Source organism: Poecile atricapillus, chromosome 11 (assembly GCF_030490865.1).
Source record: "Poecile atricapillus isolate bPoeAtr1 chromosome 11, bPoeAtr1.hap1, whole genome shotgun sequence".
Taxonomy (NCBI): domain Eukaryota; kingdom Metazoa; phylum Chordata; class Aves; order Passeriformes; family Paridae; genus Poecile; species Poecile atricapillus.
In genome coordinates, this window is record NC_081259.1 from 14,594,959 (window position 1) to 14,612,350 (window position 17,392).

General features: G+C 41.6%; 1 protein-coding gene across 2 annotated transcripts in view; it reads right to left on the reverse strand.

Moving 5' to 3' along the window:
* THSD4 (thrombospondin type 1 domain containing 4) overlaps positions 1-17,392 on the reverse strand; it is a 238,897-nt gene that overhangs the window by 129,945 nt on the left and 91,560 nt on the right. The window lies entirely within an intron of this gene.

A 17,392-nucleotide genomic window follows, 5' to 3' on the forward strand; every position in this document is an offset into this window, starting at 1 on the left:
AAAGAGCACAGCAGAAGATTGGAGAAGGAAAAGCTCCTTAAACGAGCAGCAAGGTCTGAGGGGAAGAAACAAATGTGCAAACAATGCAGTGTAAGTGACCACATCAAATGAACGGTGATTAAGAAACCAACTCCAGGGTAACAATTCCAACACACCTCATGGCAATGTAAACAGTGCCTCAGTTGTTAACGGCTGACACTTCCCTAAAATGACCAAGAGTACTTTTAGTTTCATAAAAACATTACCCAGTTAAGTCTTCTTAAAGCACGGTAACATGTTGTGGCATTTCATAACTCCTGAGTGTCAGAAAGATTACACCATAATCAGAAGGATGTGCATCAGATCAGGCTCACTTATAGTCTCCAGTCTATTCAGGTCCATTAGGTGTACAAACATCCAGCACTGAGAAACATTTTAAACAAGATAGATGTACATTTTTTAAAATTATCTTGTTTTTTCTCTTCATTTTTATAAGTTACACGTTAGTGGCTATCCCACTAAAAAAACCTCAGCTCTTCCATTCTATTCCACTAAATTTCATTTCCAAAACTGTATAAAATGCACTATTATTCAAAACCCTGTGATTTTTGCTGACATGCAAGAACCAACAGGAAATCAGTCCACTGAACTCTGGCTGAGCGGAACACAGCAGACAAGAAGCAAGACATGTTATCTTCTCCTGTGAAAATCTGTTCCTTGAACAGTTACAGTCTAACACTCCCCACATCTTATGCTATCAGGTTTGTTAACACATTTGTGTAGCCTTTCTGTTGCAAATCATCTGTCATGTCAGAGTTGCTCTCAGCTTATTACCCCCATTTTGCCAACTGACATAACAGTATCTTCAGCTTCTTTCCAACTGAAAGTAGCACTGATACACAGCAGCAGTGAGGTCCAAACAGAAATCCTTTTTCTTATTACAATGCTTTCATTGCTGCCACAGTAATGAACTAAAATTCTTCTCACTTCATAAAGCTTCAGGTCATCCCCTATACTGAAACTGAAACCTACTATTTAATCCAGGAGATGTCAAAGGAGATGCTATGTGCCCTCATTTAATACTAAAACATTGCATTCACAAGGTTTTCTACTTGACTTCACTGTATTTTTGAACCAACAGCTAAGACACAACAAAAAGCCAAAATAAATAAAAGCAATCACTTCAAATATGTATATTAAACAACTGGTTTCTGTTGAAGTACAAAATTTTCAGCTCAACTTCAGTTACTCCCTGTGCAGATACAGGAATAATGTAGACCAATTCTGGATCTTAGATTTTGCCTCACACAGCTGAGCTCATTTAACTGCCGCTCATATACATCATGTATTGTGTCTGGCAATCTTCTGATAAAATCCACAAAAACATCTACTAGTTTTAAGAGGTCAAAGATCTGTTTACCTAGTTTGGCTGTTCTGCAGAAGCCATGCTCTGCATGGACAATAGGTCATTGTTCCATTGGCTACCTGTTTTTTAGATTCAGTAGCTTATCATTCCAATGACTTCACTTAGTTATTAAAAAGAACCAAAAAACACCTACAAGAAAACCCCCAAAACCCCAAACTGAGGTATTTCCTGTAGTTCAATCTCGAAGTGTAACAGTCAGGTCTAACAATAAACAGAGCTTTATTCTTAGCAGCTTCATCACTTCACACATAACTATATTCAGAATTCTCAAATAAATATAACCCAGTTTCAGTGATTCATTACAATTTAAGTCAACTTGTCCTTTTCTGTGTCTGAAAGTGTCCTATTTTTATAACATGCAAAGCTAGCAATCAAGCAGCACCTCTGGAGAGTACATTTTCTTATCTTTGCATTCTCTAAAATCAAGTCAAACAAGCCATTTAGGGTTTCTGAAATGTTCTTATCTTCCATATTGGTTCCCTTAAGTTCAGTATCCTGGAGCCTCACATTCTCATATTCTTCCTCTACTGATTCTCCCCCATAGTTTTGATACTTTAAAATATTTATTCTTTAAATTATCAGCTGGCCTTCTAGATCCCAGTAAAAGTTTTATGCTACTTGGAGATGAAAAACATTACCTGCTGGAGCATGGTATATTTTCCTGGATCTCTCTCTTCCCTCACTTCTGCTGTGACAGGTCAGCCTACTGCATTGCTAATGCAGCACAGTAACAACCCCAAGCAGACTGAGAATTACCTGCTGTGTAAAAATATAATTCCCATTTCATTATTTCAGTGTTTCATTCTTTCTTATTGGGAATTGTTCCCCCTCACACAAAAAGAAGTATTAGAACAGTCACTGTCTCTGACCACAAACAAACAAACAAACAAATCAGGCTTTAACAACAAACATACCCTAAAACCCTCTGGCCTTCAATAGTCAGATTATTTTGAGGAGTACCTGTAAGGTACTGCCTTGATTAGGCATATACCAACCACATCACCTAAAGACAACATTCCCAACTGTGTGTTCTGTCTACAAAGAGCAGAATCTGTTAACTGAACTGCCCCTGCTGAATGACAGGCATTTCCCACAAGGATTTTATGTAAGCATTATGTATGATTGTGTAAGATGCAGAAATTACAGCATTTTAGAATTCCCACGTAGAACAAGATACCACACTAGTAAAAAAAACCTCCCTTACCCTGTGTTTTGCCACAACTCTTGAGGTTTTACAGTTTAGGTGGTAGGTCAAGCTGCACTACTGGCTTGGCAACTGGACATAAAACATCAATTAAAACAAGAAGCTGTGAGGTGATTGATTTCACACAGGCCACATTTTTGAGTCCCATGTCAGCTGATCCCAGACCTCACAGAAGGATCTATCTGACCCCTAGGGATACAGTAAGACTTCTAGGTGAAGGCCTTCCCAACTAGCTGGCAGCAAGACACATTTCCACGAAAAACCTCTTGGCTCCTTTGAAGTGTGACACAGTTTCTAGGACAGTTCATTATACAGGTACCGTTCAACATGTCCTCCCAGTGTATTTGTGTTTTATTCACATGCTCATCTTAGCATAACCAAGCCGTTGTGCAAAGTCTCACCTTATCCCACCTTATTAAACAGTGAACTTGGGTGAAATTTCATCTTACAATACAGGTTCTGCCAGACATATTTGTTACTGATTTAAGTGAAGGAGGTGCCTTTAGTGAACAATCCTGGTAACAAATAATGTTTGGTTTTAATTTTACAGACTGAAAAAGTATCAAAAAATCAGTACTTTCCTTAAAACATCCTTACCAAATTAGCCTTGAGTACCTCAGGGACATCCTGGTCTTCTCCAAACTGCAAGACTTGGGAGTTGTTTTTTTTCCAAGTCCTGTGTTGAAATTTACCTTCCACCTTTCCCTATGAGGAATAAGAGCCAGGCAGGCTAAAGCAGGAGCACAGCAAGGTTCTACCACCTTCCTCGTCCCCAATAAGAACACCAAGACTTTGCATTATCTTACAAACTGCACCTGCTCTGCATGGCACAGCACACATTGCAGTGAAAACTTTCCACCATTCTCCTAAGATTGATTTTACTGATCAAACTTAAATCACAAATATCAACACATTTCATTGCAGATTTCAGTACAGTAGAGGTTTGAGGAGAAAAATTCAAGTGTCAACATATCCACACATTTTTTAGAGAGGAAAAGAGTAATTTATGTGTTATCACAAGACTACCAGTGGCTCGAGTTCAAACTGTGTCTCCAGCAGCACTTGCAGCTGAGGCCTCTGCTCAGGCCCTGCAGAGGGGACGGCAGCCGCATGCCCGCTGGGAAGCACGAGTGAGCAAGGGAGGCAGTGTCCTCCACCGGGATTCACAGGCTAACAGTCAAAGAACAATCCCGATCTTTTAATCTCACCACTGGCGTATCCGAGCCCTCGACACGCTCCCTGCCCGAGACGGAACCACGGCGATGAGGCGAGGCCGGTCCGACCCGGACACCTCAGGGCAAGAGCAGCACGGGGGACGGGCCAAACGCGGCGTGGCCCGAGGGAGAAAACTCCCGGGAGAGACTAAAACAAGCGAAAATTCCCTGCAGCTGAACATGCTCGTTCTTCTCTCGTTCTCGCCCCGGGTCGAGCCGCTCCTCGGGAGCGCAGCCCTGCCTACGCAGGTTCGGCCCTGAGGGAGCCGATGGCCGTAACGGAGCCAGCGAGGGCCGGGCAGTGCCTCAGCCGCCGCCTGGCGCGCCGGGCCAACCAGCGCCTCTGCGAAATTTCACCCTCATCCCACGCCCTTTCCTTAAATCAAAGCGTAAGAAATTAAAAGTCCACACAAAACACCCTGCCCAAATTTAGAAACCGCACACGGTAGAACAAGGCAAAAAGTCACCCCTTCGGAAACATTCCTACTTGCAGGAGTTTGTGAAGAGACGTGTTTGCATTTCATCGAGTAAGAGCATTTTCAATTGTTAGCACTGTGCTGACCTGTCCTAGTGCCATGCTGAGGGGCCCTGGAGTGGCACGGGGGGACACACAGACCCCCGGTTCCAGCCGCCTTCCCTGGGCTGGACAGGGCTGGCACAGGCACAGGGCTGGACACACGGCTGGACACAGAGCTGGACACACGGCTGGACACAGGGTCAGACACACGGCTGGACACACGGCTGGACACCAGGGCTGGACACAGAGCTGGACACAGGGCTGGCACAGTCACAGGGCTGGACACAGGGCTGGACACAGGGCTGGACACAGGGCTGGACACAGGGCTGGACACCAGGGTCAGACACAGGGCTGGACACAGGGTTGGACACAGGGCTGGACACAGGGCTGGACACAGGGCTGGACACCAGGGTCAGACACAGGGCTGGACACAGGGCTGGACACAGAGCTGGACACAGGGCTGGACACAGGGCTGGACACAGGGCTGGACACAGGGCTGGCACAGTCACAGGGCTGGACACAGAGCTGGACACAGGGCTGGACACAGGGCTGGACACAGGGTCAGACACAGGGCTGGACACAGGGCTGGACACAGGACTGGACACCAGGGTCAGACACAGGGCTGGACACCAGGGTCAGACACAGGGCTGGACACAGGGCTGGACACCAGGGCTGGACACAGAGCTGGACACAGGGCTGGACACAGGGTCAGACACAGGGCTGGACACCAGGGTCAGACACAGGGTTGGACACAGGACTGGACACCAGGGCTGGACACAGGGTCAGACACAGGGCTGGACACAGAGCTGGACACAGACCTGGACACAGAGCTGGACACAGGGCTGGACACAGGGCTGGACACAGACCTGGACACAGGGTCAGACACAGGGTCAGACACAGGGCTGGACACAGGGCTGGACACAGGACTGGACACCAGGGTCAGACACAGGGCTGGACACAGGGCTGGACACCATGGCTGGACACAGGGTTGGACACAGGGCTGGACACAGGGTTGGACACAGGGCTGGACACCAGGGTCAAACACAGGGCTGGACACAGGGCTGGACACCAGGGTCAAACACAGGGCTGGACACAGAGCTGGACACCAAGGCTGGGCACCCTGAGTCACCCCACGCGTTCCACCTTCCACACGACCAGAACCCCTCAGCATTGCACAGCCCCCATGTCCCGCTCTCCCCCCAGCTCTTCTGCCTCCTGACCCCACACCTGCATACCACAGAGTGTGTGGGAGGGCATCTGGACTTCGTGTCAGCTCTTCCCCTCCTTCAGCTTCCTCTTCCAACACGTTGTGCCATCCTCACCGAGCCCCTGCACAAGGAAAGGCTGTGGGAAGGCACATGGCCATGGTGGATAAGGAGGCCAGGCTGTGACTGAGCTGCTCCACAGCGAGCTTGAAGAGATACAGAGCTCGGCAGGCAGCTTGCCAGTGCACTGAATTGCAATCTAATGATATTCTTAGGAAAAAATGTCAGAAGAAAGAGAATTCCAACCACAATACCTTTGATAAATAATGTATTCAGTTGTTCAAAGGGAAATTAAAAATAGCCACAGACCAAAAAAACTCCAGGAAATAATACCCAAATCAAATAAGAATGGAACTATCAGTACACTAAATGACACTGTACACTGACTGTCCTTAAAGAATGTACCAAGTTCTTCCTTTCTGTCTCAGCTCCAGAAGCTTCAAGCTGCTTGGAGCACGTACTGCCTCTCACAGCACGCACATTAAATCTCCTGCCACAGATAACACTGGCTGTAGGTGCAATCCGAATAAATGATACAACAAAGAAATTTCACGTTCCTCATGCCATGAGGTAGAGACTGGAATGTACAAAAACTCCTTGATGGTTCCTTAGTCCAAACCTTAATTTAATGTGAGATCCAGACTCCCTGTTGTTATCTACATAGCAGTTCTAGTTCTCCACAGAACATTACAGAATGTTTTTACCATTTGTCAGTTTTTGTAAGTTTGCCTAAACATCTAAAAATAGTTAATAACAAGCTGTGCAATTTGAGAAACATGCCTTGAGGGTGCCCACACAGAAGTGGCATGCACACTCTTGGCAAGCAGGCATCACAATCATGTTAATACTACATCATGGGATTAAGCAAATTTAAATTAGGCTTCATTCTGTGTGCAAACTGCCTTGTAAAGTCAACTTCAGTGCTCTCCGTAACAAGCCAAGATACACTCATCCATGATGTGTCAGAAGCAATTGTTCCAGGAACAAGTTGTCTCTGCATAGCTCAGTTATTTTCAGGGCTCAGCTTGCCATGGGCTGTAATTCAGTATTTACTCACGATAAAAACAATGAATCTGCTTTACAGGAAGTGTAATGAAGCATAGCAGACACTGGAAAAACTTTTAAGAGATGTGCTTATGTCAATCCATGTAACATCTCCTTCAGTTAAAGCTTATCAGTGCTGAGATTGGGTGGGATTCCAGCAATAGACTTGCAGGTGACTGACATTATTCCCTGTGAGGGTGGTGAGGCCCTGGCACAGGTTATCCAGAGGAGATGTGGATGCCCAACCCCTGGAAGTGTTAAAGGTCAGATTGGATGGGGCTCTGAGCAGCCTGGCCTAGTGAAAGGTGACTCTGCCCACAGCAGTGGGGCTGGAATAACATGATCTTTAAGGCCCCTGGAAGATTTCCTTTTCATACAGGAAGTGCTTCAAGACTCATGCACATACAGGGAAACAAAGACAGGTCCAGAACACTACAGCAGCAGCTGCTCCTCTCACACACTGCTGTGGCTGTAAGCTGGCAGCCCCATTGCAGACTTAGAGTCTAGAGCAGGCCAGAAATAGCAAAATGTGACAATTCCACACTGATCCAGCAGTGATCCCCCGTGGAGCTTGGGCAAGTGTTGGGGTACCACTAAACACAGGCAAGCCAGGTTACACAGCTTCCTAGACAAAGAAGGAAAGTGCATATGAATCACAACACGCCACATCCTCCAAAACAGCCTTCAAGAAAGCAGAGCTACTTTATTTAAGGTTTCCCTGTTTAGGCTAATAGACTATGTGGGCTTAGTTATCAGAACTGGAGCATGAGCTTAGGCTTTACTGTTTAGGAGACAATATGGTCCATGAGAGAAAACTGATCCAAAATTAGGTTGGTTTTCCACTGATGGATAGTTACAAGTTTTTAAGGTGGCCAGAGGAATAATGCTTTTTACAGCAGTTATCATATGCCAGATTTCTAAATAACAATATGCAAACATTTTCCAGGAAATCATTATCATGTAACTACATTTGGGCTCTCCAAAAGAAATAGTAATGTGATGTGGTCTGTTTTATTTGAGTCTCTTTTGATACTTTGTCCTTATTAGGCTTGGGAACATCTCTTGACAGTAACCAGAAAGGGTCGTGTTTATTTTTTTTCTTTGTCCCTTTCAGTTTTGTTAACTTCTTATAAACTTTTATTACTCTGGTTCAGATTTTTTTTCTGAAAACATTTTCCATTCTTCATTCCAGTGATGGAGGAACATTGCCCTTTTTTTTTTCTACTTCCACTTTTGATTTTCTCATATAATAAAGATGGCTATTACTTCACATTGTCTCAACAATATAATATATATTTGAAATATCGTCTGCACTGGGGCTTTGATATTAAGTGAAAAAGAAAAAAAAATCTAACTTCTATAATGAACCTGCTTATACATTTTAACAAGTATGGGGCCCAAAAGGAAGAAACCATCCCAACAAATTCCTCACCTTTACCTGAATATACCACAGTTTTTTCTACTCTTCAGTGAACAGAATATTTCTGAAAGGCCCCAATGTTCCATAAACTTGTCCTCATAATTCATGTTTAAGGCAATAAGAAATTTGCAAATGTTGTCATTTACTTGCATTTTCCTGGTATCTCCATTCCTCCCAAATCTCTGTCACTAAAAATACATTAATAATATCTTCTAGATTTGCCATCATGCATTAAAAATAACCGGAAAGTTTATTATTATTTAATGAAATTAAAATAAATCCATTAGAAACAAGTAATTAAACCACATGCATATGAGTCTCTCCTGATCAGTTGAATATCTGAAAATCAGCAAAAGATTTAAGTTTGATGTGCTTCTAAGAAGTTTCAGTGCAGCAGAGCACTCAGTGGAGTGGCTGACATGGGCACCTGACCAGTAAATACTGACCAGTTGGCTTCAGTACAGCTGCCACAAGTCGTATGTTTAACAGAGGCTCAAGGCCAGCACCCCTTTAAATGGCATAACCAGGTAATACAGTTTCTTCCACAGACTTCAGTTTTTACTGTGTTACATCTGGAACTCCTTTCTGAATTTAAAGGGGAAAAAAACCCCCAACCGCTAGAAATGCCTTTATTCAAGTCAGCCTTTCATGTGTTTGCAGTCACAATCCAGAGACAACCATTTGTCAGCCAGTGGCCACTGGATGTCTCCACTGGCCTATGCAAACGGGTTCAAGTTCTCCATCAATGGAAAGCTCTTCTGAAAGGCATTTATCTGGTTTACAAGCCATCACTTACACTTTCCAGAGTGCACAGCAGCCACAGAGAGCTGCCCTCAGCACAGGCAGGGGATGGCAGCCTCATGTGGACTGCACTTCTGGTGAGGGTTCTCACAGCAGCCCCCAGTGTTTAGATCAGAATTATGAAGATGTGGCTAGGTAAGTAGAAGAAAACCAAACAGCAATTGCTCGAGCTCAAAACTTTTTGCTTCTGTTTATATCCAGGGATAGCTAAAACTGTATCAATAAAACCCTCATAAGATGATGATATCATAAGATAAACTATTAGGATTTAACAAAAGATGCCTTTTCTTGCAGTGGTGTTATGCAGAATTTATTAAAAATAAAATTAAAATATTTAGGAAACTTATTATTACAGACAAAACTACAGAGGAAAAATAATGCAAAACAATCTGGCCTAAATAAACTATTTTTCTGGCCAGATCTATATATTTATTTATGCTGGCACTAATCAGGGAAGCAAACCTGCTACATGCAGTGCAAATTCTCATCTGGAAAAATACCAAAATGTGCTCCATCCCCTGAAGTGCTGACCACTTCCTGAGAGACACTGAGAGCTATCATTTCCAATTGCTCTTAGCTTGGGATGTTCTGGAAGGAGTTTGATACTGCTTTCTGTCTGTCTTTACAGTTGGAAATAACTGAATAGTTCTGTCTGTCTGTATTAGAATCTTACTGGCCTCTGGAATTTCAGCTTGCATCCAGATCTGCAATTTGAGATATGATCCTATCTCCATCAGCACACTATTAGCCCCAAAAACTTGGAACATCAAAAAATGTTAAATTATATAAATCAGTATTTTGGAAACTTTAGTAAATACACCTTCAAATCCTGCCTGCAGACTTTCCACAGCAAGTTTGGTCAGTTTTATTGAAATTGGTTCTACTGCTGGAGGACTTCATGTCATGCTTCAGAATAATAAATGCCAAAGGTAGATGGGAAGAAAGCAGATTCAAGTTTAGGCTTGTGATTCCCCCAACAGCATTCCAGACAAAAGCTTTCAGTCACCTCTTAAGGAAGCATATTTAAAGTTAAATGTCCTACAATTGTCTCTTCTATTAAAACATGAACTCTGCATATGAACACTCAAAACTCCCAAAGTAATGCCTATCCTGAAAAGACCATAATACCCAAATCTCTAGTATTTAATGAAACTCCAAACAAGGCTCCACAGAAAGCCTTGCCTTGTGTAAACTGATAGTATGCTCTTCTCCATGCACTCCTCGCTGAAATGCACCCTAAGCTTTCCTTAATATGAAGATAAAAATGGACCAAACAGCCAAAAGTGACAGCAGGGGAAGGAGGGAACCCCATGCTGCTGTTTCTCGATATCTGCTCCCAGACAAAATGAGCCAGCTCTCACTTTATTATATGATTGGCAAAAAGTATTTTCTTTCTCAAACAAAACTTGCTCTAAGCTGTACAGTTTGCAATAAAGTCTAAATGCTTTCTGAAGTTACACTTTTCTGAGTTATTTAGCTTGGGGGAAGAAACCTAACATTTAAACATTTTATCTTTAAAAATGAAAATTGTTACATCATTATTTACATGAAAAGATGACACAATGTTTTTAAAATCACTGCATATAGATATCAACTTTCATTTTACTTTATTTACAGAATTCAGAGACAATAATAATAATAATCTTTTCAGTTATCTCAATCTGGGTTTTGTGGGGTTTTTTTTGGTATCTTTAAACAGACTAAATTTGCCAAAACTTCCCAGAGTAATAATTTTGGATCAACTGACAAAAATCCTTGTCATTCCCTGCCTCTTTTTTCTTGCTGTCTCCAGAAGAAGCAGTCACTTAGAAAAGCTTCCCCACTCCAGCCCCAAAAATCCAGTTCCTGGACTCATTTCGTACCCCTCTGATTGACAACCTCATCATTTACACCCTTCTATGCTGACATGAACACAGACACTTCCATGAACAGACTTAAAATCTACTATCTGTGCTTGTATAAACTAAACTAAGTTTTATACTTGTTATACACAAGGTACACATGGATCAATGTGAAAAGCAAGAAAAAAGACTAAAGTCCTATTCTGAAAGGTTTGTAACTGAAGATTCTCTGCTCTGAAAACAACACCAAGAAATTACCACCTGAGGAGCCACAGCAGGAAAAATGAAATGAGAAACAAGCAGCAGGTAAAAGTCATCCCCAGACTCACTGTTACTGTCCCTTAGGAAATACTTATCAGTATGTTCTGAGCCTTATACACTTATAGATTGCCTTAAGATTCAAAAAAATAATGTTGTGGGGTGAGGAGTGTTTCTGAAATAAAAAAAAAGGCTTGTACTCATTTAAATATTAATATAACTATTTTTGGTCTAAAATGTCCTAACTGTATTTCCATGGCCTCTTGCCACAGTCCTTTAATAGGCAAATAAATTCCTAAGGATTACTTAAAACATTCTGTGCTTTTATTTACATACTCAATGATATTTATTTCCTTCACTCTCATAAACATCAGTTTAAAACGTGTATGTTCATTAGAACAATGTTTTCAGTAGGATGCCAGTGACCTGGAGCTCAGTCAGTTAACTTGAAAGCTGCTTCCCTTCTGGTAGCAGATAAAACCCTAAACATTCAGTGTTTCAAATTACATTTCATTTTTAGGAATGTTCTTATACAAGAAGCTATAATGATCATGGATGAGACTCCAGATTTCTTAGCAACTTTGCTTCTAATTTTTCTTCCAGGTTTTCAAACTTCGGATGCCTTGATTGTTAGATGTTAAGATTCCTGCAGAAAACTGAAAGGAACCGATCTTTTCTCAGGGAAAATCTAACTGGAAGGCCCTGGGAGGCAGCCCCTGCTCCCTGCTGCTGGCACAGCTGGCCTCCACCAGTTCTGACCGTAGCACTTCGAGCCTCCATGCTCTTATAGCCACTGGATTGCAGAACAACAAAGCTTAAGTTGTCCCAGCTCCCATATCTCTCTCAACCAAGGGGAAAACGGGTGTCTGGTTAAAGACTATTTTCACATTGAGAGTTCTGCCCCATGAAAGTAGGATCTGTTTCTCCTGTACTCACCTGTGGCATCACCCTACACCCCACTCCTCCCAGCACAGCAGTAGAAACCAGTATGGATGTATCAAGACAAAAATCTTGTCAAACCCCTTTAATTTCCTTCTACAAACAGACTCTGCATGCAGGAGAAGCAGTGGCTGTGATTTAGCTTGGCTTTTTGAAGGTATTTGACACTCCTTCAGTGAAAAATGACATCTGGAAATTACTATACGGGATGTGTAAAGTTGTTTTGGAAACCACTTACTAATTACTACTCTGTAATTCACTGGCTGGGTTTTGATACCTACTGAGTAAGAATGGGCAAGGTATTTCCCAAATACTGCTCCAGCTTATGTATTCATGCATGAGGTAGAGATAATGTGATAGCAAGGGAGATTCACAAGTAACACCAAGTTGGGAAAGGCAGCAATACTGGCAGGAAGGATTAGCTCAAAAAAATATGCTGACAGCTTGGGGAAGAGTCTGAAAAGGCAGGATGAAACATAATAGGGATGGGTATGATACCTACATTTGTGACAGAACAACCACCTGCACAAACAAAGACTAAAAAACTAATGGAGAAGCAGTAATTATCCAAGGAAGCTGGAGCAGTGACAGTGGGTGTCATTTAATGTGAGGCACTGAAGGTGTGAAGTTAAGAGAAGAAAAGCAAACACTGTACAGGTCAGTATAAACCAGAAGGCAATGTGCAAATCACAGCAGAGACCAACATTCAGTGCAGCACTCTCCACTTCTGATGGGCCATGTGAAGACAATCCAGAGCAGAAAGTGAGCAACCAGTGCTTTAGTAAACACAGCTAAACAGGGAAGATTCAAATAATAGTGGTATTTTGAAAAAGCCAAAGTGATGACAGTCTGTAGGTAGAGATAAAAGACAAGATGGAATAGAAGCCTTCCTAGGTGTGCTGTGAACCAGACAGGAGGCAATGGGCTAAAGCTGTAGCATGGAAATCTATATTACACTTCACTAAAGACTGCAGAATCTCCACCACCGGACACTGGCACTGGGCAAACTGAACAAGCACAACCTGTGCTCTTCTACATTTCCTAACCTCAGATCTTGCAGAGCACATAAATCTTCTTATGTTTATTTATTGAATTATTCCTCCTTCCACAGTGCCTAGTTATAATGGACATAGCAGTCACTTTGATTCAAAATGTATTTGCTGTCATGTAGTAACTGTTCAGATCCTGTTGTTCCCCATTCATACAAGCAGTTCCTGCATGAATAAACCTCTCTTTGCAGCTTTTCCCCAAAGAAATGTCAATGCTCAAGTGCAGTCCTAGATACACAGATGTTCAGAGTTCAAAATGAGAAATAAGGAAGATTTTCTTGCACCTGTCTGGACTCTGTCCCAGAGAATTGCACCAAGGAACATAAAGTCTTCATTGTTAAAATCTTTCCAATAGGTTAGTTTTTGTCTCTGGAAAGCAGAAAACTGTGAAATTTCACAGTCTTGCAAATTCTGCCTCTCATTCTGAACTACAGAAAGCATAATAAAAGTACATCATTTTCTGTCCCCTAAGTTATACATGGGAAGTATCTACATGTGCAGCTGCGAGTCCAACACAGTAAAAGTAATGTAACACTTAAAAATCTTTCTAAAAATTCTATCACCTGTTATCTTAAATATTACACCATAAGCAAACCACAGAGTAACTGCTACCTCAAATGCCTAGATAATATCAAAGCCATATATCCGGGTTTCAGGCTGTTGATTTAAATGTTTCTGTAATGACATATGCTGCAACTGCTTCAAATTATCTCATGTACCATGAAACACCTTCGTTTCCACCAACCTAAGATTTGCCCCTTGAACCATGTCACTATAAATGTCTTAATAGGATGCTGGAGGTCAAACCATGAATCTCTAATAATGGAAATATCAGGATGATCACATGGGAGTTAAGTAGAGCTTTAAAATCTAGAAACCCCTTCTCTTGAATGGTGGCATACTTGTTGTCATGAAAAGTGAGCAGTACAGAGCTCATTTGTCTAATGCTTCAATTTTTCCTTTCCATACCATAACCAACCATTACCTCTGCATGAAAGTATCAGAACCATTCCAAAGAACTGAAACAATAAAGTTTCTCACTTTTCTGAAAATTAACTTTAAGGTGTTACATTTATAATCATCTTACAATGATGGTGTGAGGCAGATTAGCCTACAGCTTTGTGTCCGTGCAGCCAGGCTACTCCACACAAAACAATACAGAATTTTAGTGGAGACTGGGACATAGCATAAAAGTTTCCAAACCCTCAAGAAAGCTAAATTAATAAACCATGTCCAGCCTAGTTACATTCATTCTTCCAAAAGCAATTAGAGGGGAGAGGGAATGAATGTTTAATTGTGTGAGTGATTTTTAAATGTCTGTATCAATTAATGCTTGCTAACATAGCACAGGAAGAGGGACAGACATCACTACAGCTCCCGTAAAATTTGCTAAAGCTCTTCTCCCTGCCCCTATCTCAAGTTGGACTCAGTGCAACACAGTAATGCAGAAATCCTTTCAAGTCTGGCAGTAAGACTGCAGCCAAATATGTAAGCTATTCACAAATATTCTCCAAAAACAGAGGGCAAGCACAGTTTGTGATTTAGGGTTCACCTGGTACAGACCTTTTGGAGGAAGGAACTGTGCTGGAACAGCAGAGGTAGCCTTATTAACTAAAGAATCTGAGGGGCAAAGAGGGGAAACTTCAGCAAAACACTGTTGTGAAAAAATAATGGATCACACTCACAGACTTTAAATATAAATTACCTCTCTTTTAGCCAAAAAGCAGCTGTACAAAAAGCTGATGTTAACGATTATCCATTTTCCATTGAAACCATTCTGTACTGGCTCAAACACTATAAAACTATATATGCACACACAAGCTTTCAGCAGCTCACCCTCCCCCTTTCTGAAATAGTGCCTGCTCCTCTGGTGAAAATAAGCTGGTTAAGTCCTGTAAGCAGACTGCTCAATATGATGCCCAATCCATAGAGCATAATCATGGGTTTGGGGGGAAAAATCCACTTCATCTTTTAACAAGAAACACAAGAGGGTTTTGCACTGTGATTCAATACCCAGACTTGTAAAAGCAATTAAATATGCATCCTCACTCAATGCTGTCTTTTATTTGGCATTTTCCTAAACTCCAAGATGCTTGGCAGGGAAACAGGAGCACAAACATGAACTGGCACTGCCTTGTCCCTGCAAGGGAACAGCCTCATTGTACCTAGTGCAACCCCTGTGCCTTTAAAAGAAAACCGAGAGTCAGAGGAAAACACAGGAGATCTCAAGTTGCATTAACTGCTATTCTTCTGGAATTAATAATTATGGAAGAAGAGATGCTGCCAAGCAAATGACCTATTCAGATAGATTCTGAGAAAGAGATTACTGATGAAATAAATATTTTGAATTTTGTGGCTCTCTAATAGCCCACTGAGCTTCTGTTACAATACAGCCAAGGACACTGACCCTATCAAGCATTTTACTAAATAAACCTTACATACACTAACACTTCAGCTATTCCAAGTTTATTGCCTGTATATGGACCAGCTTACACAAGACACAAATGTGGAACAAAATCATATATTAAATTAACAGCATGCTCTTGAGAACTCCAGTGAAGATGGAAAAGAATTCAAAACATATGGAGGTATTTTCCTATGAACTATATTAAATAGGAAGATGTATTAGCTACAACTGGGAATTGCTGTAGACAGATATCAGCTACAGACATAGTGCAGCGCATGATGTTAAACATTAGAAGATCTCCAGTGCACATGAGGGCCTGACCAGATATTTGCACTGCCTTGGGGTGCACAGATGCATCAAGAAAACTGTTCCTGTTCCTTTTTTCCTGACTGGAACACCTTCCAAGCTTTAAGCTATGCCACTAAGTAAATAATGTAAAGTAGCACAGCTTGTTACATGGGATGGAAAACTAGCAATACAGCCCTGGTTTTCTAGCTGTTATTTCTTATGCCAGATCAGTCCTCTTAACAGAGAGTTTCAGTTTCAATTCCAATTCCTTCTCTCAATACTTCTACAGCACAGAAGACACTTACCTTGGCTGTCTCTCCATTTCCAAAAACACACTTTATAGCAATAAGCTAGTTCACAGCAACTAAGATCAATCATGTTGGCTTTAAAAGATATGACAGAAATGCAGATGGAAGGACCTACAGACAGGCAAATCCATATAAACTTCAGAAAAAAAAATGTAAATGTGTAGACATTAAATTGCATTTTACAATACATACGGCTATTTAAACTGCTTTATCTTCTAAGTGTTTTCTAACTCTTTTGTGTGTCCAGTCTATATGTGTTTGGTCAAATTCTTTTACTGATGCCTGATGTCCATTTCCATTTGCAAAGATCTCTGTGAGCACAAGGCCATGATTCCATTTTGCAACAGGCAGCAAACAGAGCCACAGAAAACTCCCTGAGAATCTCTTCAACGTTGGCTGTGAGTCCCTCAAAAGGCAATAAGGATGGCTTATGGAAATGAGATGTGAATTAAATGTATTTCAACTGAGCTAAGCATGCTGGAAGGCAACTGGAGTCAGAAAGCAAGTCTTGATCTAATATTTTATTTCTACTGCAAGACAATCCCTTCGATGAGGGTGGTGACTGTGGATGGAGCGCTGACGGTCCTGACGTGTGGCTTGGCACAACAGGACTAGGGATGGCAAGAAGGATGTCTGCTGGTTATATATGATTCAATATGCTTAGTTTAGATCAACTAGCTAACAGCAAAGATGAGCAATTAACTGTATTTTTCTTCTGTATTTCCAAAAGCTGTCACACTGGTTTCAGAGAAATTCCCAAAATGCTTACAGCACTGCTAAGATAGAAGCTTTTCTCATCAGTTTTCCAACTGAAAACTCATTTATGGTTGTAAAAATTAAATTAAACATGACATTTAGTTTCTCCTTTCATGGCTTCAGGGATGATGGATAGAATAAACAGCATTTTAGGCAGAATGCTTCATATTAGATCCCGCCATAGCTAAGACTTGTTTTATTGCATTGGACAAAATAGTAACCAGACATGTTCTATAAATTACAAACCACAAAATCTGGATAAAACTTTCTTTTTTTCCAGAAGTAATCCCATAATTTCTGTGATGCTCACAAAGTACTGTGACGAGGGCCAAAGCAGTACCCAGGCAGATGGAGTCTCCTGCTCCCTAACATTGATTAGCATCATATCCAACAAGACATCACTGTGATTAAAGCAGACTTATGCTCAAACCATTCAGACTGAGAAAGCACAACAAAACTGGCATCTGGGTCATCTTGCTTCATAAAAGCAAGAATTCCTGACAAGGAGCACTGCACACAAATCTCCATCTTCATGCAGCAGACATAGCATCAATTCTATCTGCAGCTGTTTCAGGCCAGAAAAGCTAACCCCACAGTTTGGATATTACTGCAAGTATAATCTGACTTCATTTTAAACTGGATTTTATCCAGTGTTCCTGCAATAACCCCGAGGAGA